Source organism: Pinus tabuliformis, chromosome J, assembly GCF_031772625.1.
Source record: "Pinus tabuliformis cultivar Carrire ecotype Pingquan chromosome J, CPIR1, whole genome shotgun sequence".
NCBI classification, from domain to species: Eukaryota; Viridiplantae; Streptophyta; class Pinopsida; order Pinales; family Pinaceae; genus Pinus; species Pinus tabuliformis.
Genome location: NC_142295.1, coordinates 1,112,169,211 through 1,112,196,590, shown reverse-complemented (window position 1 = coordinate 1,112,196,590; position 27,380 = coordinate 1,112,169,211). Strand labels below are relative to the sequence as shown.

At 37.3% G+C, this 27,380-nt stretch overlaps 1 pseudogene; it reads right to left on the bottom strand.

The window, feature by feature from the left end:
* Positions 1-27,380, bottom strand: part of LOC149230958 (uncharacterized) — an 81,996-nt pseudogene that overhangs the window by 23,434 nt on the left and 31,182 nt on the right.

The window sequence follows — 27,380 nt, the reverse complement described above, 5'->3', positions numbered from 1 at the left end:
AATTAGGATAGTTTTATGAAGATATGTCTAAGATTCAGGTTGAAAATTAACTGAGTGTAGAAGCTGTCATGGAATCATTAATAAGTAGAAAAGGGATCCAATCTTGTTGTTAAGTTGTATCACTAATACACATCATCGGCTGGATGTTATGGTGAACCTGCTAGAGGCTCAAACATTCAGATCAAGAACACAGCTTGTTTTCGCTGATGAATATGTATAAGAAAATGTTGAGATTAGTTACTGTTGGACATGTATTACTATTATCTCTGGAATAAAACTAAGAAGCCTTGTTAACAGAACAATGGTTGTATGGACCATATTGGTATATCGAGTAATGATGGGGTCGACCTGGAAGTATGAAGATCTGTAGCTATCAAGGATAGCATCTTGTGCAGTAAAGATACAATATCAGTGGCACTGTCTATGAATGACATCCCTGTACATGCAACAAAACATCATTTATGCTATATTTTTAGCCCACCATCTTATATGATATCGCTACAAGTCTAATAGTGGTGGTGATATGTTGTAGGCCTTATATGTTGATTCCTGTGTTACAAGATTGTTCACAATCAAGCTATAAGCTAGTCAAATGCAGCTTTTGAAGCTTTTATTCTTGAAGATTGGCTAGGAAAAGAATGGCCTTTATTGAAATCATCTCAAGAAACATGTCTTCTCCTGATTAAAGAGGAACCTTGTCGATTCTTCAAAAAGTTCCTCTTTGGTTTGGAGCTTCCTTGAACACCATACGAGAAGCTCAGGAAATTAAACATAGCAAGGCTCTACTATCTTTGGATTAATAGTAGGTTGAGGACAGACCTATGAATACAATTTGAGTATGAGGGAGCTATGATTAAGCTATTGATGACATTTTTCCTATAGATGATAACCCTCTCATTTATCAAAGTAAGAGAGAGATTTTTCTTGAGGGGTCAAGATGAAGGGCTCTAAGATTAAAAGGTTTGATAAGATGGAGATGCTGTTAATTTGGACATAATCATATTATGAGGTCTGATTAAATTGTTTAAATGAATTGTATTCTTCCAAGACAAGATGTTGTTATTTTGAATAGAACAAAAATAGTTTGCAAGGCTCCCATGACAAAAGGGGTGTACCTCTGTATACCAATAGAAATGGTAAATCTCTTAAACATATTCAACTACAACAAGTTGATTTTCATTATCTGCTTTGTCAATGCCGGGAAAGTAAAACAAAACCAACGAAAGTAAAATAAATAGATGTAAACAATCCCAACTAAACAGGCAAGCAAAGAGCCCTGTTATTGACCTCAATATATCCACATGCAGTTACCAGTTTGAAATATAGGCCAACGTATAAAACGCAAAAGTAGTGAACTCATATCATCAACCTCATGCTGCATACTAACATTTGGGGATTGAAATATGATAAATAAATAAGACAATTGTTTAATCACACACAATTTATACAACCATGGATGATGACTTTATTGTAGCACTCATATTCTTGACGTTGACACCAAACCACCTACACACCCAATTCTAATTGTTAACTCTAATTGGTAAAAACCCCAAAATATCTACAAAAGACCAGAGCATCATATTGGAAAGCTGAATCTACCTTAGAATTTGCTTATCAAAAAGCTGATTATGCTTCCTAGATTTCCTGTGGACATAGAATTACACACCCAAAGCATCACATACACATTTTTCTTCATCAGTCCCTGCCAGAAGAGGGTTTAAAATGCTTGAATAAGCATATGGCTAGAGAAAAATGCTTGACCAGAGAGGCTAATCTCACAATCAAAACTTCTTTATAAAACTGAAGTTTCCACTATGTGTTGATAAAACATGAGTACTACGTAAGGGTTTTGCAAATTTTAAAAAAAATATACATATGTTCTAGGAATGAAAAATCCTGCTTACTCTAGCTTGATCTCATCACCCCCACTGGGTTTTGAAGCATGGCACCCTAGGTTCCCAATGTCTGATAAAACCCTTCTAGGCCTCGTTTCATCTCGCGTCATCACTATATCACAAAGCATTCATATAAACCCTATCAAATCGATATTTGTTTTACACTAGTCATATAGAGCCATTGGTATTTATATAAACACTAATAAAGATATACTACATATTTGTTGATGTTAGGTTTTGTTATGGGGTTTGGACAACAAAACACTATAAAATACATTTGCTAGCCATGGGCCTATTGGGCTTCGCTACCCTATTTTTTATTCAAATTTAGTTTGCTGAAAATACAAACGCAAAGCATTCAGTAACTATTGAACAATCAAACCCCTCCAAAGCTGATAAGGAAGCCATAACTGAGCGTGATCCTAACCTTAAACATAAATTCAAGAATTCTAAAATCTTACCTACCATCTTGGAGATTCTAGGATAATGGAGAGACCAATAAGAAAAAGAAAACTGGGAACTAGTTCTACATCACCTCCCATTAACAACCTGCCTCGCTCAACAACGCATATTTTTTTTCTTCTAGTTGTGTTCCCAGGAGAGATCATAGGTATATTATGTATGAAAGCTTGTGAAAATTGGCCACCAAGTGGCCTTATTTTCCTTTTTGGACTTGATATGTCATGCTATAAGCACTTTTCTATGTATTTTCCTTTTCCAAACCATGAAATAGAAATGTATGCATTCTTTCTTTGGAAAAATAAAATCAATTAAAATTTGCATACCATTCACCCTATCAAATTCTTGTCAATCCAAAATTTGCAAAAAATTAGATACCATTCACCTTAAAATAGCCCTTGGGTCATACACACACATTGAAAGGCCCATCAAACACATGTATATCAATGTCGTCAAAAATTAGAAAGCAAAGTGCCATCACCCAAAAAATCTACCAGAAGCACATATCTCAATAAAGTTGCAAATAATTTAAAAACAAACTACCATCACATGTCCAAAAACCTTTACAGATAGTAATTGATGTTAATGTCATTTAGTGAAGGCACTGAAAGGAAATGCCCAAAATATGACTGAGGACTCAATTGACAATAATAACCAAATGCAATTTAACTGTTGTAGACCCCATGCCTATGGCCAAAACATAAATACTTCTAAAAAGACTCTGATAGCACATTTGAACTACAGACTCTGATTTAGATGTCCAATTTAAAAAATAGGAAAGCCAACTACCACATAAACATTCAAAATAAAATGCACTTCATGTACTAGACATTGCTCTGTTGTAAATTTGTTGACTTGACTGAGTAGAAACCATCATGACTAAAGCTCGTGCCATCAGATCCTTGATATCCTTTCTAGCAAGCAAACCATTAATCTAAAAATTCAAGGACAATGTTAATATTAGTGAGAAGAACCACATACTTATCCACAAAATATATTCATGAAAAAGGAACCACCTCTTCTTGTTTTTCATGATTAAATGGACCAACTTTAGAGGGACCAAATTAACATTTGAATGAAACACAACTACAAAAGGATGAATGACTAGTGAAAGAAACTTACACCAACAAAAAGGTAGCAAAAAAAAGGTTGAGTTATCCTGAACATTCACCATTTGAACTATTCACTAGACCTAAAACCAAAAAGTACAAAATTAACTTCAGATTCATATGAACAAATCAACAAAAATACAACCAATAATTATTTATAAATGATCCAACATATGGAAATACATAAGGTAAGAGAAAGTATAATGTTTTAAAAATATACCTTGTTCAATTTTTTCACAAAATCTAAAAAAACTTTGTAATCACATTCTTCTAATTTGTATGTATCATTCCTAGCATTGTATGATAAGTTTGCGATTGCGAAAACAGATTCAAGTTGTACAAAGCCATGATCTCTCAAATCATACTTATACATGCATTGCCCCTTTATTCTACTATACCAACATAATTGAAGCTCGATGCCTTCTAATCTATCCAAAAGGTCAATGTCATTATGGTAATCAAAGACCCTATTACGATCCTTCTTCCTTATTCTTTGAACCCTTCCAATGTACCACGTTCCACAAGAAACACCTTGTTTTGTACTTCAAGGAACACCTTTTCTTGTAGTACGTTTAGTGGGGGGAATTGAGTTGCTTTCAAACAACAACCCACAATCTGATCCAATTCCAAAGCCAAATGAAACACCCTTTTGTGGAGCCTTCCCATCTCGCCTAAAGTAGACCCCATTTCTCACTTTTGTCAACCTATCTTTCAATAATGTTAGATTTCCATTCAACTCACTAAACGAACATGCTTTAAACATATCCTTACCATCAAGATCCACCACTGGATTTATCGTTTTTCTTCCATTTTCATTAATGGAATCTAAAATTTCGTCCAACTCGTGTCTCCACTCACTTTCCATTATTTGCAATTCACTTTCATTGTGTACCAATGATGGGTGGAGAAGCATCAACTACTTCATCCACAATTTGGAATGTTGGATAATTTTGATCCTCTGTCCATGGCTTAACTCGCCAAGAAGATTGAGTGTAATTTTTTGGTTGCATTCCAAGAGTTGATAAAATGTCTTGTGCATCCTTCAATCCAATCTTAAGGGCTTCTACAATTTTAGCGTCTGTGGATATTGAATCATATTGCAACAATATATCAATGTTTTGTATTGTTTCTTGGTGCATTCTATTCCAAATGCTTTCTTTCTTCTTATGAGATTTATTAAAATGAAGCCCTTGGGGATTTGATTCTTCTTCAGCAACTCTATTAAGGGTTCCAAAAACATGAAGCATGTCAGTGAAATCATAGGCCCTGTCCACTCCAACCATCCCACCAACTTTACTAAAGAAGTTCTCACATACATCTGATCCAATCAAGTGCAAAACACATGGAAAGTTAGAGTAATGATCTCGAAACAATCTCATCAACAAAACTTCAAAATGGAAAGAAATGATGAACTCGTGAAGCATTTCGTACCCTTTCCCAAAGGCTCAAATTATGAAACATAAAGATTTTAATGTAGTCAGCAACAATCATTAGATAAGTCTATGTAGCTCGTGTCCTCTCTAACTTTCCACTTGGTGTACTTCTCAACTCTTTCAAATGCCTATGAACATGCCTTGAAGCAATGCATTGTGTGGATCCCAAATTTTTTCAATCCATCCTCTCTATATATTCACCCTTAAGCTTGTGATCATCCACTTTAAAAGTGTGATAAATCATTCTGACATGACCAAAACTTATGTAATCATTTCCTAAAACCTATTCTCGTCGACTGCTAAACAAAGGATTCACTAGCTTTTTGCCGTTGTGGATGTAATCTTAGTCATGCAATCCTGTTACATTGCAACCATTGTACAACCCGCTTAGCCTCCACCCTTCCCAAGGAATTTGATATCGAAGACCTGATGTTGAAGAACAATCCTTCAACATAATTTTTCTTCTTCTACTATCCCCATCCGAGGAATGACCAACAATAGGTTGCAAATTATTTTCCATGTGTTTCTTCCACATAGATTCTACCTTTTCCCATTGTTGATAAACAAATTTTGCATTGAACCTATTGCATGTTGGATGAACAACCACAACCAAACGAGGAAGCCTTTCATGTAAAGGGTTTGCAATAATAACACGTGCGTAATGGCCAATAACATCATTCTTAAAATAATCTATTATAATCTCATAGCCTACAACTCCGTCACCAACTCTCACCAAGAAATGTGATTGGCATTGGTGTTCTTCTTTCGTACCACAAAACCCCACTAGTGTATCACTTTTTGCTACCCACCTAACATATTTTTTCACAACTGTTTCATCTTCACCGAGCAATACAGAAATTGAGCCATCTATACCATGCTTGGCTTTATAAGAAGCATAAAAAATTTTGACCGCCTGAAAAATATGCTCGTGCTCCCCTGGGATATATACTAATGACTTTCTAACTTGCCTTAAAGTCATACATATTGAAGGACCATCTAGATTCAAGCTAATAAAGCTATGTAATATAGGGCCTCCCCATAACTTGATCATGCCATAAAGGGATTTTGTGAATGTACTATATCTTCTCCCTACTTTTGCATGCATCAAGTTATGAAAAAGATCCTTGAAAAATTCCCAAACCGCATCTTTACCTTGTAATTTTCCTTGCTTATGTGCCTCACACATCCTTGCAAAACCTAAAGGCATCCTTCCTTTCTGTCGATTCAAACAAATTTTCCTTTAGGGATCTCATTCTAATAGAGAGCGTAGAAACCTTTTTCCTCTCCCACCAAAGAGATCACATTATTGATCTATGGTTAGCATTTGGAACCCTTGCAACATTCTTCAATTCATTGTGAGTCAAATAGTCGAGTCTTCTACCTTTTCATGTATCTCGTTCACTTCTTTTATTGGTGCACATTGATTCATGATATAATTGCATCCTGAAGTCATCACATTCTAGAACCAACTTACAAAAGTTGCATGTTAATGAATCAAATGGGATCCCTGTTTCAAAACCCCTCTAACAATGAATATGCCTATATGTAGCATCAATACGACATTCAATACCCTCATAACATAACATGATCTTGGCATGCTTCTCTATGGACCATAATTTTCCACCCCTTTGATCATCCATTAGGACCTTTGTTTCCAATCTCTTCCCATTTCTATCAATATAAGGATACCAATACCCCCAACATTGTAGTAACAAGGGAGATAATTGAGCTGTAATAAGATGACAACAAATAAATAAATTTGAAGTAAGATAAATAAAATAATATACAAATTCATATTCAAGTTTAGTCTAAGTTGTTAATTAACATACCTGAAGTAGAAGGATCTTCACCTGTAGAACCCCTTTGTAATACTGATGGTGATAATGGGACCAAGAACCTAGTCAAACTTTGTTGGGACTTATCATTGGTATACTTTTTGGGTCTCCCAACCATGCCACTCCTCAACCCAATCTCCTCATGTGAACCCTCATTTGTAGTAGTAGCAGCATGCTTCTTTGATATCATGTGTTCATTTAGAGAACTGACAATATTACCACTTAACAACACTAAACAAAATATTTATTGCATTGTGTACATTCCACTCTCACTTTTTTCATGTCCTTGTAGTCTGCAAGTGTTGATTCCACCACCTTGAACAAATTAGGCTCTTGTGTCTTGTTGAAATCATCTAGAAGTTTGATTGCTTGATCAATACGAAATTTATCTCCAACCATCATTGTTTGTTGTACTTCGTTACATGAAGGAATTTCACTTACCACTTGGAATTGAAAGGCATTGTCGATGGGCCCCTGTTTTCATATGATGGATTTTGAAGTTACGTGTTTTTCATGCTGCCAAGGATACATCACCTGTTCCATTATCGATGCCATAAATTTCACAATGACCTTTATTTTATATTGTCCCTTTTCTGAATATAAGTTGAGAGTAATTTCCTCATTGACAAACTCTTCCATTAAACTTTTAACTTTTTTGCCCAAGATGCCAATACACTAGGATCAACAACTATGGTTTGTTCCACTGACAAATACATATTTTCAACTCTTGATTGTTTATTCATAGGTCCCTCCACATTCACTTCAATGTTTCAAAGATTGTTATTGTTTTCACTACATTTGAATACTCTTCTTCCACATCAAATGTGCCTAGTTTCCTCTTGATACCTACAAGTGTTGTACAAACTTTCCATTTTTTCTCTTGCTTTGGATTTAAACTTGTTCCATCTTGGATAAAATCAAAAGGGTATCCAACGGTTTCATCATCCACAATTTCATCATGAATTTCAGCAAATGCACAACCTTCTTGACACTTGACCATGCCAATGATAGAATTTTCTTCACTGGTAGAAATTTTATAAGACAACTCCATCTGTTTTTGCACATAAATAAATGAAAAAGTAAGTAAAATTCCACAAGCATATTGGTTATTATAAAAAAAAGAGCAAGGAAGCAAAGTATGAAATTTCAATTCAAAGCTCCAAAAAACATGAAGAAATATTACTATTTGGATGAAAAACCTTGATTCAAAATGTACTATCGATGGATTCCTCAAATGGAACTGAAACAAGAAATAAAACATATTACTAAAACAAATTTGAGAGTTGATTTATTGTTGCACCAAAACTCTTTTCAGCCTCTTGGGTGGGTGTTAGAATACATGTTCTCCACCATTTAAAGCATCTAGATTGAGCAAGGCCAATGATGGTTGTAATTCTTTAACTATGATAATTTCTTCTTTTGAAGCGCATTATGTAGTGTGTGGCAAAGAGACTTCAAAGGACTATTTACTCCCATATCATAGACTACCCACCCACAACAATATACCTACCTCCGTCACAAGAGAAATATAACTTTGACAACAGCCACTTCTAAACCAATTACAAGTCCATTTTATACAATGAAATAAATTGTTAAACATTTAATTATAGTAAGAAAATTTCTTACAACATCAACAATAGATCAATCACAGTTCATGCCTACCAAGCCACTAGAATGCAATCTTAATAGACTACCCACCAGCAAAAATATAATTGTCTCCTCGACAAAAAATAGACACTTATAGACTTCCCACCAGCAAAAATATACTTGTCCCCTTGACAAAAAATAGACACTTATAGACAATTACCAGTTAATTGACCGAGATATGTTTACCCTCTCCTGTTGTGGCAATCTAGTTCCATTAATACATTAATCATAGTGAAATTGTGACATTAGCATGAACCGTTTCTTCACAAGACTGAAAATTCAAGATTGTACTACAATACCAAATTCTTCATGTGCGATAGAAAATTCTTCTCTTTCAGATAGCTCTTCCGGCATTTGAGAAGAGCCTCTCCTGCCTCAACATTTATATCTATCAACTATCTTCTGTAAACAACTGACTCGCATCAACAATTTCCTTCAATTTGAGACGCAATTACAGTTTCTATAGGACAACCCAAAGATAGGATTTATGTTATCCGCCAACCCCCTAGTAATTTATTGTTCACCCATTTCCTTCCAGAATTTAATTGTGCATGCATTTTATGAAGTTACCCCACTGCTTAGGAACAAAATTGTAATATGGTGGATCAGTAGAGCTTCATTGTCTTGATGGGTGGATGCCTCTAATGCTTGGAACATGCTATCTAGGAGTTGGGCCACAAATTTTGGGGGTACATTACAAATGGATCTATCTTATGCTACGATCGCTATATTTGATGGAACTATTGTCACTCTTTAAGAGGTGCCTCCTCATAAATACCATGTAGAAGATTTTGAAGACCATGTGAATGAGACTTACTATGAATAAGAAATTGGGAACCAAGTGATATTAGTAAAATCGATTCCAGCTCATGAGGAGATCCATGAACATAAGCAATCTGACAAAGTATGGAACATGAATTTTGATGGAGCTCAATCCCAGTTGGGTGTTGGAGTGCGGATTGTGTTCATATATGCTAAAGAGGATGAAAAGTCATTTTCATATCGCCCAAAGTTCAAATGTACAAGTAACATAGTTGAATATGAAGCATAGTTCATTGGTCTTGAATTGGCCCTACACATGGGAATCATTTCTGCAAGTGATCGATGACTAATATATTATAGTCTTATAGGTTAAAAGATAGTTCACCACAAAAAATGAAAGATTCAAAATGTATAGAAATGCAATATGGGATAGCATTAAGAATTTATAGGCATTTGAAAGTAGGGCAATGCGTAGAGAATATAATACCAAGGTTGATTTGTTAGTAGTGTAAGGACTATTTACTCCCATGTCATAGACTTACCACCCATAACAATATACCTACCTCCATCACAAGAGCAATATAACTTTGACAACAACCACTTCTAAACCAATTACAATTCCATTTTATACAATGAACTAAAATGTTAAACAATTAATTATAGTTAGCAAACTACTTACAACATCAACAATAGATCAATCACAGTCCATGCCTACCAAACCACTAGAATGCAATCTTAATAGACTGCCCACCAGCAAAAATATACCTGTCTCCTTGACAAAAAATAGACACTTATAGACTGCCCACCAGCAAAAATATACCTGTCCCCTTGACAAAAAATAGACACTTATAAACAATTACCAATAAACTAACCGAGATATGTTTACCCTCTCCTGTTGTGGCAATCTAGTTCCATTAATACATTAATCATAGTGAAATTGTGACATTAGCATGAACCGTTTCTTCACAAGACTGAAAATTCAAGATTGTACTGCAATACCAAATTCATCATGTGCAATAGAAAATTCTTATCTTTTAGATAGCTCTTCTAGCATTTGAGAAGAGCCACTCCTACCTCAACATTTATATCTATCAGCTATCTTCTATAAATAGCTAACTCACAACAATAATTTCCTTCAATTTGAGACGCAATTGCAGTTTCTATAGGGCAGCACAAAGTTAACATTTATGTTATCCACCAACCCTATAGTAATTTATTGTTCACCCATTTCTTTCCAGAATTGAATTTCACATGCATTTTATGAAGTTACCTCCTGCTTAGGAACAAAATTTTAATATGGTGGATCAATAGAGCTTCATTGTCTTGATGGGTGGATGCCTCTAATGCTTGGAACATGTTATCTAGGAGTTGGGCCACCAATTTTGGGGGTTACAATACAAATGGATCTATCTTTTGCTACGATCGCTATATGTGATGAAACTGTTGTCACTCTTTAGGAGGTGCCTCCTCATAAATACCATGTAGAAGATTTTGAAGACCATGTGAATGAGATTTACTATGAATAAGAAATTGGGAACCAAGCGATCTTAGTAAAATCGATTGCACCTCGTGAGGAGTACAAGAAGATAAGGAATGTGACAAAGTATGGAAGATGAATTTTGATGGAGCTCAATCCCAGTTGGGTGTTGGAGTGGGGATTGTGTTCACATCTACTGAAGAGGATGAAAAGTCATTTTCATATCGCCCAAATTTCAAATGTACAAGTAACATAGTTGAGTATGAAGCATAGTTCATTGCTCTTGAACTAGCCCTTGATCCAAAATGGATCCAAAAAACCCTCTAATATTCAAAATAAAAAACTATTGCATAAGGATGAACCTTTAAAAATGGTGGAAAACACTATCGGGAGAGAAAAACATGAAGAAACAATGGAAAACAGGCCTATCGAAGGTCAAAATAATGACGCACAGGAGCCGTCGTATCTGGCCAATCAACAGTCTAGATCCGATCATCATATCACAATTGGAAGTGGCAGACAGAGGCTATCAAAGGCTACCATATGAAATATGCGATAGCGATCAGCGTGGGTCAACAAGGTGTTGGCATTATGATTCAGGTGTTGTCCTTGATGGCAAACCCATTCAGGTGATAAATCAAGAAGGACGCAGGAAATATGTTCAGCAAGTGCGTCCCCACAGGTATACCATACAGAACCCGCGTCCAGGGACGCAGGCCAGCCGTTCAGGAGGTGCGTCCGCCCAGTGCACACATTTCAAGGCAGAGAAAAGCATGTGGGGGTTTCTTGTGTGGTATCTAGCCGACGGTTTTGTGTTTCTATGGTGTCGGCTCGTGGTTTTGTTCCATGTTTTGGGGAGAAGCTTGCCTATATAAAGCAAAGGAGTTCATTTGGATTAAGCATCATCTTGGTTGAATATCTTTTGGTGAGATCTAGTCCAGATCTATGAAGGCGAATCTTCTAATGGACTGTGATCTCTATGGCGCATGATCAGATCTGTGGATCTGAGTGTTTGGGTTGGTTCTGAAGTCCTCATATCTTTTATATCTGAAGGGACGCAGGTTCAGTGAAGGGAAAGTGCGCCGGGACGCTGTACAGTAAAGGCTCAGGTGCGTCTCTGAGGCAAAGGACGCGGCGCGACTGTGTTATTGGGTGCGTCTCTGAAGCAAAAGACGCGGCGCGATAGTGTTTCTGAGTGCGCCGGTCGCAGCAAAGCATAGAGGAACAGTGCGTCGGCACGCAGAACAGTGGAAGGTAGACTGCGTCCAGTCGCAGGTCACAGAAAGAAAATATGCGTCCCTGTCTTAAGATGATCTGTTGACTGTATATTTCTGTTCATAAGGTGTTCTGGGTTATTTCTGTAATTACTGATCTGATATCTGTAGTGGACTGTATCTGTTATATACTTGTTGATCATTTGATTCTTCATGAAGAGAAGTAGGGGGTTGTAGCTCCCTTCCAGGAGAAATTGGAAAACGAGAGAGAGTTGTAGCTCTCTGCAGGTTGCAGCCTGCGTGCTGGTAAAGGACTGCACCAGTACAAAATCATTGTAAAAAGAATTTCTTGAAAGAAGATAGAGACATATTGCAGCAGGTGGTTTTCTCCCGCATTGGGTTTCCACCTTACATCTTGTGTTCTTTGGTGTGACTGTCTATTTTTTTTTTATTCATGCTCATTGTTTTATGGTACTGATATGCAAGAATAATTCAAAAGATCAAATAAGGAAGATTTGGTAAATTGCTTGATAATACTGATTCACCCCCCCCTCTCAGTATTATTTCCAACAATTGGTATCAGAGCAGGTCCTTCAGAAAAGCTTGATCGCTTGAAGGTAGATCGTTCATCATGAGCAACTACGAGAGAGAAGCATCAATCAGGCCACCAGTTTTTGATGGGAAAAACTTCAATTATTGGAAGGTAAGAGTTACTGCATATCTTCAATCTCTTGGTACTGAAGTTTGGGACATTGTAGAAACAGGCTATGCTTTTCCTTCAGCTACTCCTACAGATCCAGCTGAGAAAAAGAAGTATGAAACAAATGCAAAAGCAGTCAGTACTCTATTAGGAAGTATATCCCAAACAGAATTCATGAAGGTAATGCACTTCAAATCAGCAAAAGAAATATGGGACAAAATGATCACAAGCTATGAAGGAGATGAACAGGTAAAACAAGCCAAACTTCAAACTCTCAGAATTCAATATGAGACTCTCAAGATGTATAATGATGAAAGTGTGGCTAATTATTTTCTTCGGGTAGATGAGATTGTAAATTGTATGAAAAATTTGGGTGAAGAAGTAAAGGAGTCTCTAGTAGTTCAAAAGACTCTAAGATCATTATCCCCCAAGTTTGAATCCAAAGTATCTGCAATAGAAGAAAAAGAAAATCTCCGTGTTCTTACTATGTCTCAGCTACATGGAATTCTAACTGCTTATGAAATGAGAAAGGGAGGACCATCAGATAGAAGGGAGGCTGCTTTTAAAGCATCATGCAAAGAAGATTACTATGAAGCAAGCCATGATCCAGAAGAAGAGGAAGAAGAATCAAATTTTGTCAGAAATCTTCAAAGAGGTTCTGGAAGGTTCAGAGGTAAGCTACCTTTCAAATGCTTTGCTTGTGGAAGAGTAGGTCATTATGCTGCAAAATGCTCTTATAAGGATAAAGGAAAGGAACCAGTTAGATGGAACAAAAAACAAAGCAAGAAAAGCTACTACACCCATGAAGATAGTGATGGCTTATCAAACAGTGATGAAGATGAACAAGGTAATAAATATAGGTTGTTAATGGCATTTGAAGATGATGATTATGAGGATGCTGTAGATGTGGATAACCTTTATGATGAAATTACTAGACTCAAGAGATGCATAGAAGAAAAGAACATGATTATTGATACTCTACAATTCCAAATTGATGAGAAGGAAAAACATCTTGAAAAATTAGAAGGTGAAATTGTTGGTCTTAGAAAAGAAATTGAGAAAACAAAAACTATTAATCTCAAGTTTGTCAAAGGATCTGAAACTTTGGATGAGATTATCAGTGTGCAGCGGTCTCCACTAAATAAGACAGGTTTGGGCTATAATGGAGAAACTTCTCAAGCATCCACTTCAAAAAGTTATCTTGATGCAGCAAGAAGAAATGAGCAAGAGCATAAGGAAGATCATCAGGTAAAGCAGGGACAAATGTCAAGCAGAAACTATCAGGGGCAATCCAGCTTAAGGGTGAACAAAAGCCACAACCAGCCACAGGTAAAATCTTCTCAATTTGGTTCAAGAATAGATGAAAATAGAAATTACAATCAGTTGGCTGGTAGATCCAATAATCGCAGAAGCTTCTTCAATGGACAATGCTTTTCTTGCCATAACTTTGGTCACAAAGCAGCTCAATGTGTTGCGTATAAAACAATCATGACTAGGGAAACTCAAAAACAAAGAAGTATGACAGGGATTACAAAAAGGACCTATAACAACTTTTCAGCTCTTGAAAATGAAGTTGAATGTTCTATTTGCAATAATTTTGGACATAAAGACTTTGAATGCAGAAGCAGGTTTCCGGAAAGAAAGGTACAAGAGCAGAAAAAGGAACAAGCCTCAGGCGCCAAAACATGGAGAATAAAGGAACCTCAAACAGAAAGATGTGGGATAGCATTTTATGCAGAAGGACAAGAAAATCTATGGTACATTGACAGTGGATGTTCGAAGCATATGACAGGTGATAAAGAAAAACTTGAGTCTTATTCTAATTTAGAAAAGGGAAAGAAAGTCTCTTTTGGAAATGATACTCCTGCAACTATAAAAGGAAAAGGTATTGCTCCTTTAAAAGAAGATGTTAAGGCTGGAAATGTTTTGTTTGTTGATGGATTGAAGCATAATCTACTAAGTGTCAGCCAGATGTGTGATCAAAGAACCGAGGTTATATTCAGATCAAATGGATGCCTTGTTCGTGATCTTGATACAGGTAAAACAGTTCTCAAAGGAAAGAGAACTCCAAATAATCTATACATATTTGATGAAGGACAACAATAATGCTATCTAAGCAAGAATGAAGAGCACTGGTTATGGCATCGAAGGTTGGGACATCTAAGCTTCTCACAAATAAGGAAAGCTTGCAAATATCAGGCAGTTCGCGATCTTCCAGATATCAAAATTCCTAACAACACCATATGCAGATCATGTCAGTTTGGAAAACAAACCAGAACTAACTTTCCAGAGAAAGAAGGATCAGCCAGCATGCCTCTTGAGCTAGTACATACAGATGTATGTGGACCTTTCAGAAAAAGAACACCTAGAGGAGAGGAATACTTGATATTATTTATTGACGATTTCTCCAGGTTTGTTTGGTTAGGTCTTATGAAGCACAAAGATGAAGCATTCGAAAAATTCAAAACCTTCAAAGCCTTGGCTGAAAATGAATCAGGTCACAAAATTAAGTGCCTCAGATCTGATAGAGGTGGGGAATTTACTTCAAATGAATTTTTCGATTTCTGTGATGAACATGGGATAAGGAGAGAATTCTCTACAGCTAGAACGCCTCAGCAAAATGGAGTTGTTGAAAGAATGAACAGAACAATCCAACAAATGGCTCGTGCTATGCTTGATGAATCAGGAACCCTCGCAACCTTCTGGGGTGAGGCTGCACATACTGCGGTTATTATTCTCAACAAGACAAATGTCCGGGTGAACAGCACTCAAACCCCTCATGAGCTCTGGAGTGGTAAAACTCCTTCGGTAAAGCACTTCAAAATATTTGGGAGCAAATGCTATATCAAGAATACTGAGGAGCAGCTTGGCAAACTTGATCCTAGAGCAGATGAAGGCATTCTTCTTGGCTATTCTCCACATAGCAAAGCATACAAATGCTACAATAAAAGACTTGGCAGAATTGTTGACAGCATTGATGTAGTGGTTGATGAAAAGGGATATATTCCTAGGCAAATACATCGTGAAGACATCGAAGAAGATGAGAGCTACCCTCAAAGACAGAATGATGAAGAAGAAGAACCTCAAGAAGAATCTCAAGAAGAACCTCACGAAGAAGCAGAAGAACGGACAAGAATAGAAGAAAAGACTCCATCCAGATATGTTCAGAAGAACCATCCAGAATCTTAGATCATGGGACAAAAAGAAGCAGGTATACAAACTAGAAGAACAGTTGCAGAAGCTTCAAGCTATTTGGCATTACTTTCCTCCACCGAACCACAAAATGTGAAAGAGGCATGCAAAGATGAATGTTGGGTGAAAGCAATGGATGAAGAACTTGAGCAAATCGAAAAGAACAACACTTGGGAGCTGGTTCCTAGACCAAAAGATAAGAATGTTATTGGAACAAAATGGGTCTTCAAAAATAAATTGAATGAAAATGGAGAAGTAATTAGAAACAAAGCCAGACTCGTCTGTAAAGGGTATGCGCAGCAAGAAGGAATAGACTTTGAAGAAACTTTTGCTCCTGTTGCAAGACTTGAGGCCATTCGAATGTTCCTTGCTCTCTCAAGTTTTCAGAACTTCAAAGTATTTCAAATGGATGTGAAATCAGCCTTTTTGAATGGAGACCTGGAAGAAGAAGTATACATTGAACAGCCAGATGGGTTCATTCTTGGAAATGATCCAAATCTTGTATGTCGATTGAAAAAGGCTCTCTATGGTCTCAAACAAGCTCCAAGGGCTTGGTACTACCGGTTGGACAAATATCTTCATCAACAAGGTTTCTTAAAAGGTTCAGCAGATAGCAATCTGTATATAAAAGTTGAAAATGACAAATTGCTAATACTTGTTGTGTATGTAGATGACATTATTTTTGGCAGCAATGAAGAAGCTATGAGTCAAAGCTTTGCCTCAGTCATGCAGAAAGAATTTGAAATGTCCTTGCTAGGAGAACTGACATATTTCCTTGGTTTGCAAATCCAACAGAAGGAAGGAGGAATCTTTTTATCTCAAACCAAGTATCTCAAGCAGATTTTGAAGAAATATGGCATGGAAGATGCAAAACCAGTATGTACACCCATGGTCACAGGATGTAGTCTCAGTGCAAATGATGAATCTGCAGCAGTACATCAACCAACCTACAGATCTATGATTGGAAGTTTACTATATTTGACAGGTACCCGACCAGACATCATGCATGCAGTTGGAATAGTTGGAAGATTTCAGGCAAATCCGAAGGAGACTCATCTTCAAGCAGTGAAGAGAATTTTCAAATATCTTCAAGGGACTCAAAATTATGGCTTATGGTATCCTAGAGATACAGATCTTACTCTTCATGCCTATACAGATGCAGATTGGGCCGGAAGCGTGGATGACAGGAAAAGCACAAGTGGTGGTACGTTCTTTATGGGTCCCAGACTGGTCTCTTGGTTCAGCAAGAAACAGAGTTCAATTGCCTTGTCTACAGCTGAAGCAGAATATGTTGCTGCTGCATCTTGTTGCACCCAACTCCTTTGGATGATGCAGAATTTGCAGGATTATCAAATCACTTGTACTCCTCCAATCCCTATCTTATGTGACAACACAAGTGCAATCAGCATCTCAAAGAATCCGGTTATGCATTCAAAAACCAAGCACATACCAATCAAGTACCATTTTCTCCGGGAACAAGTACTTGAACAGAAGGTCAAGTTGGAGTATGTTCCTTCTAAGGAACAAGTTGCTGATATTTTCACCAAACCGTTGCCCAGGGACACTTTTGAATACCTCAGGCAAAAGCTGGGGGTTGTTGATGCATCATCTTACTGTTGATCATCTTCCTATTGGTGGTATAGGCTCAGGGGGAGCACATAATGCATTGTTGGCATTATGGAGAAGGAGATCTTGGAAATAGCTGCAATATGTCTCTATCTCCTTCATGATGGATTTCTGGTTACAGATCTGGAGATGCATGAGCATAGGGGGAGCATACCCTTTGCCCTTGATGTCAAAGGGGGAGAATGAAGCTGAAGATTATGTGGTTGCCATCAAGTCCAAAGGGGGAGATTGTTGGCATTATGATTCAGGTGTTGTCCTTGATGGCAAACCCATTCAGGTGATAAATCAAGAAGGACGCAGGAAATATGTTCAGCAAGTGCGTCCCCGCAGGTATACCATACAGAACCCGCGTCCAGGGACGCAGGCCAGCCGTTCAGGAGGTGCGTCCGCCCAGTGTACACATTTCAAGGCAGAGAAAAGCATGTGGGGGTTTCTTGTGTGGTATCTAGCCGACGGTTTTGTGTTTCTATGGTGTCGGCTCGTGGTTTTGTTCCATGTTTTGGGGAGAAGCTTGCCTATATAAAGCAAAGGAGTTCATTTGGATTAAGCATCATCTTGGTTGAATATCTTTTGGTGAGATCTAGTCCAGATCTATGAAGGCGAATCTTCTAATGGACTGTGATCTCTATGGCGCATGATCAGATCTGTGGATCTGAGTGTTTGGGTTGGTTCTGAAGTCCTCATATCTTTTATATCTGAAGGGACGCAGGTTCAGTGAAGGGAAAGTGCGCCGGGACGCTGTACAGTAAAGGCTCAGGTGCGTCTCTGAGGCAAAGGACGCGACGCGACTGTGTTATTGGGTGCGTCTCTGAAGCAAAAGACGCGGCGCGATAGTGTTTCTGAGTGCGCCGGTCGCAGCAAAGCATAGAGGAACAGTGCGTCGGCACGCAGAACAGTGGAAGGTAGACTGCGTCCAGTCGCAGGTCACAGAAAGAAAATATGCGTCCCTGTCTTAAGATGATCTGTTGACTGTATATTTCTGTTCATAAGGTGTTCTGGGTTATTTCTGTAATTACTGATCTGATATCTGTAGTGGACTGTATCTGTTATATACTTGTTGATCATTTGATTCTTCATGAAGAGAAGTAGGGGGTTGTAGCTCCCTTCCAGGAGAAACTGGAAAACGAGAGAGAGTTGTAGCTCTCTGCAGGTTGCAGCCTGCGTGCTGGTAAAGGACTGCACCAGTACAAAATCATTGTAAAAAGAATTTCTTGAAAGAAGATAGAGACATATTGCAGCAGGTGGTTTTCTCCCGCATTGGGTTTCCACCTTACATCTTGTGTTCTTTGGTGTGACTGTCTATTTTTTTTTATTCATGCTCATTGTTTTATGGTACTGATATGCAAGAATAATTCAAAAGATCAAATAAGGAAGATTTGGTAAATTGCTTGATAATACTGATTCACCCCCCCCTCTCAGTATTATTTCCAACACAAGGACCGTCAATCAAGCGCGCAGATCGATAGCCCAGGTTAACTCGCAATATCACAATCATTAGATTACAAAGGAGCACTTACAAACAGCCCTAGGTCTATGCAATATGCGATTGCAATCAATTGCATCGCAATATCATGCTGGAGTAATACAACAGAGCGCAGCCGATATAAATATGACTTGCGCTGGTCGGACCTGTTGGAGTTATAGATGATATTTAACATATTTTGAGATCCGAAAAATGACATTTTTCTGTGTATTTCACATTTTCACCAAATAAATGAAATACAAAGGAAATGTGCCCGATGCGATAAAACCGGACCCAATGGAACTTATAGATACAAATATATAACATTTCAAGTCTGCCATAAATCCATTTTGCGAGATGTTCAATGTTTTAATGTATTTTTCAAATACAAAGGAAACCTTGGCACAGGGGCACTTGCGACTTGCGATAGCGGTTATAGGCAGACCCAATAGTAGTATAGGGCAGATTTAAGGATATTTGAGTCCGATAAATGACAGCTTGGTGAATTTTCCCATGTTTTTAGTGTATTTTTCTGTGTAAATAGAGAACGCTATTTTTGGGGATTTCAAAGTCCCGATGGTCCCTACCATTGTAGAATAGGTGGCCACCTTCCATGAAGACATTATGCCATGATTTCTTAACACTCAAAGCAGATTTGAGCGGATAGAGGCTGGGAGCTAAAGAGCCCGAGAAAGGGAAATGAATAGACAATGTCGATTGGCTTAAAAGCCATAGAAGATAGAAGACAGAGACAAGCAGTGTTGAGATAGAGAGAAGACAAAGACAGAGAGTAAGGGAAAGAGTTTTTCTACTTAGAAAGGCTTGAGGGAATCAAGCAAAACTCCTGTTGTTTTGTATCTATTGTGTTGAGACTCAATTTGATCTCACATTTTGTAAAACTCTGCTCTTGAAGACATAATAGAGAGGTCACCACTGAAGGCTGGACCAGGAGACGTAGCCCAAGAGTTTTGGGTGAACTCCATATTAAACTTGTTGTGTTTATGTGTGTTTGTCTATTATGTTTCTCTAACTACTCAATTGTCTATATTATTCACAATCTTATCGATCCGTTGCACTAAGTAATATAGGCAAATCCATGCACATGAGTCTGTAATACCTTAAAAGTAATCTAAGATCTTCATTTTCAGATCAAGTGGTATCAGAGCTTTAGGTTTGCTAAGGTTAGAAAAGCTTGTGCTAGATTGTTGAATGCTAACTAGGTCAAAGCTCAAACTAGGAGAAGGAGAGATTGTTGCGACTAATCCAGAGATTGGAAGAGTCTACTCTTAGAGGAGAATGGACAGAGAAGTCCCATTGGAATTAAAATCTCATTTCATGGAAATATTTATGGCCATGCGAGCCATGGTGGAAGAAATGTATCGGGAATTTAAGAAGGATTGAGGTGAAAGCACCTCAACACCCAAATAAGGAAAAGGAGAGGAGGAACCTCTTCTAGGTGCCAATTTAGAAGGAAAAGGGAAAGGGGAAGAGCCTCCTACATCAACTCCTCCTTCTAGCCCTGAAAAGAAAAAGAAGAAAACATCTTTGATTAAATTAGATGTAAAGTTTGATTTTCCAATCTATGATGGAGAATTAAATGCAGAAAATCTAGATAACTAGATTAGACATATTGATGTGTATTGCAAGGTGTAGAACATTTTATTCATAAAGGAGAAAAATTCAGCTGGCTAGCCTTTGCCTTGGAGGAACTAAACTAGTGTGGTGGGAAGGTAGGACACACGGTGATTTGAAGAAGCATGGTAAAATTCTTTCTACCTGGAATGAATTTGTTTCTTCCATTAAAAAACAGTTCTATCCTCTAGCTTATATGTAACAAGCAATGATGAGTTTGCAAACTCTTCACCAATTAAAGGGCCAAAGTGTACAAAGCTATACCCAGGAATTTAGAAAAAGAGCTTTAACTTTAGGCATATCTCTAGACTCACCTGAAACATTGTTGAAGTATATAGGTGGTCTACATAGCTATTTGAAGCACACCATTCTCATGTTTAATCCTAGTAGCCTAGATGATGTATTAGTTCAGGCTATGCATCTAGAGGCTAGAGGCAAGAATGTGAACCCAGAGATTGGGGGATCATCAAAGCCCTCTACAAGCTAAGATGGAAAGAGAGGAAGGAAAACACTGTACAGAAAGATAAACCTTCATGCACTCACTGCAAGAAGGATGGACATGATGATGAACACTGCTGGTCTTTGCATTTAGAGTTGAAACCCAAAAAGTTTGGTGGTAAGAAGAAGAAGACTGCAGTTGCTATTCAGAAATACTTGGGGTCAGACTCAGGTGTTGAAACAACAGTCACAGCCATAGGTATAAAAGGTAAAAATTCTAAAGCATCTACAAGTCATTCTGCACAATCTATTGATAATGAAGATAATGAGAGGAAAAGACATGAGCTTTTTCATATTAGAGTTATTTCCAAGCATCAAAAGATTGATACTTTATTTGATAGTGGATCACAAGTAAACTTGATTTCTGAAGCAATTGTAAAGAAGTTGGGATTACTCACCACACCTCACAAGAAGCCATATCCATTAGGTTGGGCATGTGATAAAGCAAAGCTACAAGTGACTAGACAATGTAAACTTAGGTTTTCTATTGGGACAACATTTGTATATGAGGTTGAGTTAGATATAGTTCCCTTGGATATATGCGGTATTGCTTTAGGGATTCCTTACTTGTATGATAGAAAAGCCACATTCTATACAGCTAAAAATAAGTATCAACTCACTAAAGATGGAATAGAATATATTGTAAGAGCTCATAACTCAAAAATAATTACTCTCTCATAAACTCAGGGTAGATGAAAAGAATTGTAAATTCGTGCAAACAATTTTTACTGATGGTTGTAAAGGAAAAGAATCCTGATAAAACCAATTTATTTGTATGCTGTGACGCTAAACAGAAAGATGATTTAGTTAAAGTTGTTTTAATATAGGATATCCTATTTCAAGAACCTAAAGGTTTGCCACGAAAAAGGGAAATAGCACATGATATACATTTGCAGCAAGATGCTCCATTGTCTAACATTGGAATGTACAGGTTATCCACTTTAGGGAACACAGAGATCAAGAAGCAGGTATAGTAGCTGCTCAATAAAGGGTTCATAAGACCAAGCACATCACCATGCGGATCTCCAATTGTGTTGGTGAGAAAGAGAGATGGTTCATGGAGGATGTGCATTGATTACAGAGCACTAAATAAAATAACAATCAAGAATCGTTATCCTCTTCCTCACATTGATGATCTATTAGATCAGCTGAAAGAAGCAGTTTACTTTTCCAAGTTGGACTTGCGTAGTGGCTATCATCAGGTCAGAGTAGCAGAACAAGATGCATGGAAGACTGCTTTCAAAACAAAGCAAGGGTTGTATGAATGGCTGGTTATGCCTTTTGGCTTAACTAATGCTCCTGCCACTTTCATGAGAGTTATGAATGATGTACTCGTACCTTTTATTGATGATTTTGTAATTGTATATTTATATGACATTCTTGTTTTTAGTAAAACATGGGAAGAACATTTGAATCATGTAAAGCAAACTTTAGATGTTTTGAAAAGAGAAAATCTCTACGTCAAATTGTCAAAATGTGAATTCGACAAATCATATTTAAATTATTTGGGTCATATAGTAGGGGGTGGTGAATTGAAGATAGATTCCTCTAAGGTTGAAGTCATTGTGAACTAGCCTAAACCAAAATCTGCTACAGAAGTTAGGAGTTTCCTAGGAGCAGCACAATATTGGAGAAAGTTTATTGCTAACTTTTCCTTGATTGAAGCTCCTTGACATGCTTTAATAGGATTGAATAAGGGGTGTTTCTGTGGGGAGGAAAACACCAGAAAGCCTTCGACACCTTAAAAGAAAAAATTAGTACAACACCAGTACTAGCATTGCCACATCTTCAACGACTATTTGAGATTGAAACAAATGCCAGTGACTATGCTATGAGAGCAGTGTTGATGCAACACGGTAAACCCATATGCTATCAGTCTGAGACATTTAATTTTGCAGTACTTAATTATCCCACATATGATAAAGAATTGTATGCATTAGTACAGAGTGTGAAAAAGTGGCAACATTACTTAATGGGCAAAGAAACAATCATCCATACAGATCATTGACCACTTCAATATTTGCACTTACAAACCGAAATGCAGCAATCAAGACACTATAGGTGGATGGGTTTTCTACAACAGTTTCATCTTGTCATCAGATATAAGAAGGGCATACACAATAAGGTTGCAGATATGTTATCCAGACCAATCATAAATGCATCTACTATACTTAAGCATAACTCACTAATGCACGAAATCTACATTGAAAAATATGCTCAAGATATATATTTTAAAGATGTATATGCAACTTTAAGTCATGGCAAACAAGTAGAAGAATTGGATTATTATGTTAAGGACCAACTCTTGTATCATTTGGGAAAGCTATGCGTTCCACAAACTGAAAGAGTTAACATAATCTGAGAAGCACATACTTCTCTTATATCAGGTCATTTTGGTGTAGGTAAAACAGTTGCACACCTGTAAAGGTTCTGTCATTGGCCAAGAATGCATGAACAGTTTCTAGATATATCAAAGGGTGTACCATGTGTGCTAAAAGTAAGCCCAACAATATAAAATTAGGCTTGTACACTCCACTACCAGTTTCTTCTCGTCCTTGGGAAAGTGTTTCCATGGACTTTGTTGGGGGATTGCCAAAATCTAGAAAAGGTCATGACAATTTATATGTTATTGTGGACAAGTTTAGAAAAATGTGTATTTTAATACCTTGTAACAAGAAGATTACAGCTGAACAAATAGCAAAGTTGTTCTTTCAGCATGTATGGGTTCATTTTGGGTTACCCACTTCCATTGTATTTGATCGAGATTCCTGATTTCTTGGGAAGTTTTGGTCAAGTCTGTGGGAATTGATGGACACCAAACTGAAGAAGAGCACAGCCTTTCATCCACAAACAGATGGCTAAACAGAGGTGGTCAATAGGACAGTGATCCAGTTGCTTAGGGGCTATTGCAGCAAGCATCCCAAGATTTAGGATGAACATTTTTGTTATGTGAAACATGCTTACAACCATGCCAAGCACTCTTCTAAACAGAGATCTCCTTTTGAGACTTGTTTTTGTTTTACACCAAAGTCTCTCTTGGATTTTGTCTTTAGTAAAGACATAGCAGTGATGTGGACAAAGAAACCAAGTTCATTGAACAGATCCAAGAAATTCACTAGGTGGTGCAGGAACAACTGGAAAGAAGCCAGGCCAAGTACAAGGCAAGGAATGATAAGCATCGAATTGAGCATAGCTTCTAATTTGGTGATCAAGTCTAGCTGTACATCAGAAAAGACAGAATGCGAGGTGAAGGTAAGAAGCTGAAGCCAAAAAGGTATGGGCCTTTCAAGATACTTGAGAAAATTGGTGAAAATGATTTTTGCCTTGATTTGTCAGTTTATATGCAACTATATTTAGTCATTAATGCAGAGAACTTGAGACTATTTGAACCTTCATTGATTGAAGATATCGAAGAGAAAAGTCAATTGCTTTTTATTGATGATTTGTTGCCTGAATATCTCAATGAGTTGCAGGAAGATACAGTTCTGGACAGGAAGGTGAGAATTACGCATAAAGGGGATTTTGAGTACCTCAGAATCGGACTCAAAGGTTCAAAACCAAGCAGTGCAAGATGGATAGAAATTGGACAAGTGAGGAAGTTTTATCCTCACTTGATCAATGCTTAAAAACCAAATTTTGGTGGTCCAAAATATTTTTCAGTGGGAAAGCGTGATCCAAAATGGATCCAAAACACCCTCTAAGTCTTCAAAATAAAAAATTGTCGCATAAGGATGAACCTTTAAAAATTTCAGAAAACACTATCAGGAGTGAAAAACATGAAGAAATAGTGGAAAACAGGCCTGTCAAAGGTCAAAAGAATGATGCATAGGATCCGTTGGATCTGGCTGATCAACAGTTTAGATCCGATCGGCATATCACAATCGGTGGTGGCAGGCAGAGGCTATTGGAGGCTACCATATGAAATATGCTATAGCGATCGGCACGGGTCAACAAGGACCGTTAATCAAGCGCACAGATCGACGACTCAGGTGCAATATCGCCATCAGCAAACAACAAAGGAGTGCTTACAAACAGCCCGAGGTCTATGCAATATGTGATTGTGATCAATCGCATCGTAATATCGCGCCGGAATAATACAATAGAGCAGGGCCAATATAAATATGACTTGCGATAGCCGGACCTGATGGGGTTATAGAAGATATTTAACATATTTTGAGATCCGGAAAACGACATTTTTCTGTGTATTTCGCATTTTCACCAACTAAATGAAATACAAAGGAAATGTGCCCAATGTGATAAAACTGGACCCAATGGAACTTATATATGCAAATATATAACATTTCAAGTCCTCCATAAAGCCATTTTGCGGGATTTTCAATGTTTTAATGTATTTTTCAAATACAAAGGAAACCTCAGCACATGGGCACTTGTGACTTGCAATAGCAATTATAGGCTGACTCGATAGAAGTATAGCATAGATTTAAGGATATTTGAAGTCTGATAAACGACAGTTAAGCAAATTTTCCCATCTTTTTAGTGTATTTCTCTGTGTAAACAGAGAACACTATTTTTGGGGATTTCAAAGGCCCGATGGTCCCTCCCATTGCAGAACAGGTGGCCACCTTTCCTAAATACATTATGCCATGATTAGTTAATGCTCAAAGGGGATTTGAGCGAACAGAGGCTGGGAGCCAGAGAGCCCGAGAAGGGGAAACGAACAGACAACGCCGATTGGCTTAAAATCCACAGAAGACAAAAGACAGAGACAAGTAGTACTAACACAGAGAGAAGACAAAGACAGAGACTAAGGGAAAGAGTCTGTGTACTCAGAGAGGCTTGATGGAATCAAGAAAAACTCCTATTTTTTTGTATCTGTTGTGTTGAGACTCAATTTGAGCTCATCACATTTTTTAAAACTATGCTCTTGAAGACATAATAGAGAGGTCACCATTGAAGGCTGGACCAGGAGATGTAGCCCAAGAGTTTTGGGTGAACTCCATATTAAAATTGTTGTGTTTATGTGTGTTTGTCTATTATGTTTCTCTAACTACTCAATTGTCTATATTATTCGCAAACTTATTAGTCCGTTGCACTAAGTAATATAGGCAAATCCATGCACATGAGTCTGTAATACCTTAAAAGTAATCTAAGATCTTCATTTTCAGATCAGCCCTACACATGGGAATAATGTCTGCAAGTGATCAATGACTAATATATTATAGTCTTATAGGTTAAAAAACAGTTCACCACCAAAAATGAAAGATTCAAAATGTATAGAAATGCAATATGGGATAGCATTAAGATTTTATAGGCATTTGAAATTGGGGCAATGCATAGAGAATATAATACCAAGGTTGATTTGTTGGCAGTGTAAGATCCCACTTTAGGACTATATGAGAAATTTATCTCTTGGGATTGCAAGATGTAGATTATCTTTAAGGCGTTGGTTCCTAATAACCAATAACATTGAAAATTTTTCCATGATGATTATTAGATTATGATGTTCCTAAAAAATATCATGGAATTTGAAGGGAGTTACATCAATTGGTAAGGTGAGAATGACATTAGCCATTATGATATAGAAGAACTTCCCAAAAACAAGATTCCTTAGAGTTTTGTTCCTTTAGAAGGCATGTTCACTAGACATGATATGTATAAGAAACCACTAAGTGAGGATTGACTTGATAACATTTCTGAGATAAATATTGGATCTAAAAGGAATCCATAGATTGTTAAATTTTGCAAGGGTACTTACCTTGAATAAAGGAAGAAAACTAAAAATTTGATTAAGGAATAATGGGATATATTTTCCTAGTCATGATATAAGGGAATACAAAGGAGATATTATTCAACATGGAATTTTGCTTAAAGGAAGCCAAATAGTTTAAACAGAAGCTGAGAAATACCAATCCCAAACTTTCCCCCCTAATTCATGAGAAGCTATAGAAGATGCTTTCTATAAAGATCATTGCGCCCTCTAGGCACTCTTCATGGGTGTCAAACTTGGTGGTTGTGAGAAAGAAACATGGAATGCCTGGATTTTAGGAATTTTAACCAGCTTTCACTTAAAGATAATTATCCCCTATTGAATATGAAGCAATTGCTATGCAAAGTTTTGGGAGCAAAGATGTTTCCTATGTTGAATGGTTTTGCTAGATACAACCAATGTTTGGTCAAGAGAGAAGATTGGCATAACAGAACCTTCATGACACCATGGGTTACATTTTAATACCTTAAGATGCCCTTTGGATTACTTAATGTTGGATACATCTCCCATAGGGAAATGGATTTGCATTTAGAGGCCTAATTGGTAAATCAATTGAGAACTATTAAGATGATCTTTGAATGTTTTCGAAGGATTGAAATTCCTATGCAGGTCACCTGAGGCAAGTTTTTGAGAGGTGTCATAGATACCAAATTTCATTAAGTCCTAAGAAGCCCCTTTTTGGGTAGATCATGGAAAGTTGTTGAGCCATAT